Below are 4,219 nucleotides of genomic sequence, written 5' to 3'. Positions count from 1 at the left end.
ATCTTGATTCCAACTTGTACTTCTTCCAGCCCAGCATTTCTCATGATGTACTCTGCATATAAGTTAAATAAGCAGGGTGACAATATACAGCCTTGACGTACTCCTTTTCCAATTTGAAACCAGTCTGTTGTTCCATGTCCAGTTCCAACTCTTGCTTCCAGACCTGCATATAGTTTAAGTAAGTAAGTAAAGTCACTCAGTCGTGTCCAACTCTTTGTGACCCTGTGGACTGCAGCCCACCAGGCTCCTCAGTCCATGGGATTCTCCAGGTAAGAATACTGGAGTGGGTTGCCATTTCCTTCTGCAAGGGATCTTCCCAACCCAGGGATCGAACCCGGGTCTCCTGCATTGGAGGCAGACGCTTTAACCTCTGAGCCACCAGGGAAGCCCCAAAGGATACATAAATGTGAAAGTAAAAATAAAGAAACTAAATTAATAAATAATTAACATTTATTTACTATACATATAATATTTGCATAAATCTTTTAAATATCAATGTATTAATTAAGAGAGTTGATTCAAATTATCTGATTCACAGTTCCTGGAAGTTCAGAGGGCCTAATATTTCACCAATTAGTTTGGCAAAAATTGCAATGCTGATAATAAGACATGAGTGGGACTGTGTGGAGAATTGATTTAATATAAAATATGTATTTTCTTTAATAGAGCATAGAACAACTAATAATTTCACATAGAGCTAAATTCCTTTAATGAAGAAGAGGAGAGATAATTTATAGTTTGTCTGTCACATAAGAAGAGTGCACCCTACCACCATATGCACAGAAACATGATGAGACTTAATATGTCCAATCAGTGATATAACTATGTCTGATTTTAATGAAATGTTATATGTGGCCACAAAACAGTTCATTATATGAAGCTAGGCATTCCTGTTTTATTAATACATGTTTCAAAATTCCTTTAAAAGAATGTGCTCTCTAATACATTTTATCTATTTATTTTTAAGATTGAGGTAATATTGATTTATAAAACTGTGTGTTAATGTGTATAACATTATATTTCTACTTTTGTAAACCCTACAAGATTTTTGTAGGGTTTACAAAAGTAAACATTTTTCTGCCCCATGTTGAAAAATTGTTTTCAAAATTTTTCTACCCCACGCTCAGCACCAAAAATTTAGTTTTGTAGTCAGAGAATTTATTAGGGCTAATGTGAAGGTTAATTTTTCAGTACTTACTAAAATATAAAATGTGATTTTTTGAATCTACCCTCAAGCAACAACATGAACTAGTACAATTTACATATATGTGTTTCTTCACTGCAGAATTTTTGTTCTATAAAACTTAGAATTAGCCTACATATCTATCAAGAGATCAATAGCTAAATATGTGACTAACATTTATAGGTATTAAATTGGAAAGACCTCCAAAAATAAAGTGAGTTTTTTCCCAAAGGACAAATTTTGAAATCTTTGTAGTCTGATACAGTATATATGTGGCTACTCAGGGGCCTCTTGTGGTAAAGAACCTCTTTGCCAATGCAAGAGACACAGATTAGATCCCTGGGTTAAGGAGATCTCCAAGAGGAGGGCATGACAACCTGATCCAGTATTCTTGCCTGGAGAATCCCTTGGACAGAGGAGCCTGGTGGCTACAGTTCATAGAGTCGCAAAGAGTCAGACAAGACTGAAGTGACTTTGTACACAAGAACTCACAGTATATATATAAAATGTTACATACTTTGTGGAACTTATTTCTATTTCCTAGAATGACAACATTGTCCTCAGTAATATGCTGTTTCATTTCATTTTTTTTTTTTAAATTTATTTATTTATTTTTTTTATTAAATTTTAAAATCTTTAATTCTTACATGTGTTCCCAAACATGAAACCCCCTCCCACCTCCCTCCCCATAACATCTCTGTGGGTGATCCCCATGCACCAGCCCCAATCATGCTGTATCCTGCGTCAGACATAGACTGGCGATTCAATTCTTACATGATAGTATACATGATAGAATGCCATTCTCCCAAATCATCCCGCCCTCTCCCTCTCTCTCTGAGTCCAAAAGTCCGTTATACACAGCTGTGTCTTTTTTTCCTGTCTTGCATACAGGGTCGTCATTGCCATCTTTCTAAATTCCATATATATGTGTTAGTATACTGTATTGGTGTTTTTCTTTCTGGCTTACTTCACTCTGTATAATCGGTTCCAGTTTCATCCATCTCATCAGAACTGATTCAAATGAATTCTTTTTAACGGCTGAGTAATACTCCATCGTGTATATGTACCAAAGCTTCCTTATCCATTCATCTGCTGATGGACATCTAGGTTGTTTCCATGTCCTGGCTATTATAAACAGTGCTGCGATGAACATTGGGGTACATGTGTCTCTTTCAATTCTGGTTTCCTCGGTGTGTATACCCAGCAGTGGGATTGCTGGGTCATAAGGTAGTTCTATTTGCAATTTTTTAAGGAATCTCCACACTGTTCTCCATAGTGGTTGTACTAGTTTGCATTCCCACCAACAGTGTAGGAGGGTTCCCTTTTCTCCACACCCTCTCCAGCATTTGTTGCTTGTAGATTTTTGGATCGCAGCCATTCTGACTGGTGTGAAGTGGTACCTCATTGTGGTTTTGATTTGCATTTCTCTGATAATGAGTGATGTTGAGCATCTTTTCATGTGTTTGTTAGCCATCCGTATGTCTTCTTTGGAGAAATGTCTATTTAGTTCTTTGGCCCATTTTTTGATTGGGTCGTTTATTTTTCTGGAATTGAGCTGCATAAGTTGCTTGTATATTTTTGAGATTAGTTGTTTGTCAGTTGCTTCATTTGCTATTATTTCATTTCATTTTTGAAAATGATTACTTTTGAGTAAAGGACAGCATAATTTATTCTATCCTAGTTTGTGTAACATTTTATTAAAATGGGATCTTATTATTCTACATACATTTAAAAATTTTTCACCTAATAAATTTTGCTTTAAAATTCAAGGTAGCTTACTTTATTTAGTTGGTATTATGCACTAGTTTTGATGGGTCCCAGTTAATATTTGTAAACAGTGAGAAAAATAGTATTGTATTAATTTAAGATTTCAATGTTTATATAAAACTTGTTAAAAGGTTTGTAAATGGAAAGTCGTATAAGCAAACAAAATGACTGCAATAAACTATAGTGAGGCATCATTCAGCAATGATTTAATAAATTAGCATTTGTTTCATATTAAAGCAATGTAAAAAATATAATCTCCATATATAGCTCATTTACAAACTGATGTATTTAAAACATTAGAAAAAATATTGTAGTTAATGGTATATCACAGCTTTGAAGGTCCTTCAGTAATTCAATGTTTACTCAAAAGAAATATAAGGTAAGTATAAGTCAGGCCTCCACTGAGAGATCAAATATGTCAGATGCATAAATATTTTGATTCCTTAAGAAATGAAGTTGAACTAGCTTTACTGCATTGCATATTACATGTGAATATATATATATATATATATATATATATTTTGCTCCTTGGGAGTTAAACTGAAAAATGTGACAAATTCAATAAAAGAATCATTAGATGTAGCTCTGCATTAAGATATGCAATTGTTTAAATTCTACTGGTAAGTTGTATTTGCAAGCATATTAAATTAAATCTTCATATTAAGTATTAATATGAAGTATCTCAAGAGAAATCCCTAGGGGGAAATCGAGTGGGGAAAAAGAAAGTCCAATTAGTTTTAATACTACAAAGGATAATATATTTTATTTATTCCAAAATAAAGGATATTTGAAATAGTGACAGTAATGGTAAATTTACTAAGCTTCCTATCATTTAGTTTTATATTTAAAAACATAGTGTTGTGTTGGTTAATATTCAGAAATAAATGATACAATCTAAAGCATGATCCTATTTACCTTTTAAATAAATCTAGTTAAACAATACCAGTTGTCTAATTCATCTTAGAAGTACCTGAAAGCTCAAATATCAATGACCAAATTCAAGCCAAAACTAACAAATGCCATATTATATAGATGGTTGTAAGTTGCATTCTACATAACTATAGAGATATTAAAGGCAGCTCTTAAGGACTCAGGGTTGCAGAAAAATGATTGCCAATTGATCTTAATTTCTCTGAGCAGCCCATATAAATCTATTATGCAGAAAATGCTCTTAAGTAAAGAGCATCAGGTACTAGCAGAAATATAACCTGAATGAGAATTGGAAGATTGTAAGTTTTTATCTCTGTGACCTTCTTTCCTTGTCTGGAG

General features: G+C 33.4%; 1 non-coding gene across 1 annotated transcript; it reads right to left on the bottom strand.

The window, feature by feature from the left end:
• Positions 1 to 313: 313 nt before the first annotated feature.
• TRNAW-CCA (transfer RNA tryptophan (anticodon CCA)) lies at positions 314 to 385 on the bottom strand. The gene has a single exon. It is a non-coding gene; the product is annotated as a tRNA-Trp (tRNA).
• Positions 386 to 4,219: the final 3,834 nt, after the last annotated feature.

Source organism: Capricornis sumatraensis, chromosome 10 (assembly GCF_032405125.1).
Source record: "Capricornis sumatraensis isolate serow.1 chromosome 10, serow.2, whole genome shotgun sequence".
Taxonomy (NCBI): domain Eukaryota; kingdom Metazoa; phylum Chordata; class Mammalia; order Artiodactyla; family Bovidae; genus Capricornis; species Capricornis sumatraensis.
The sequence above is the reverse complement of the archived record's forward strand: the minus strand, read 5'-3'. Positions and strand labels throughout refer to the sequence as shown.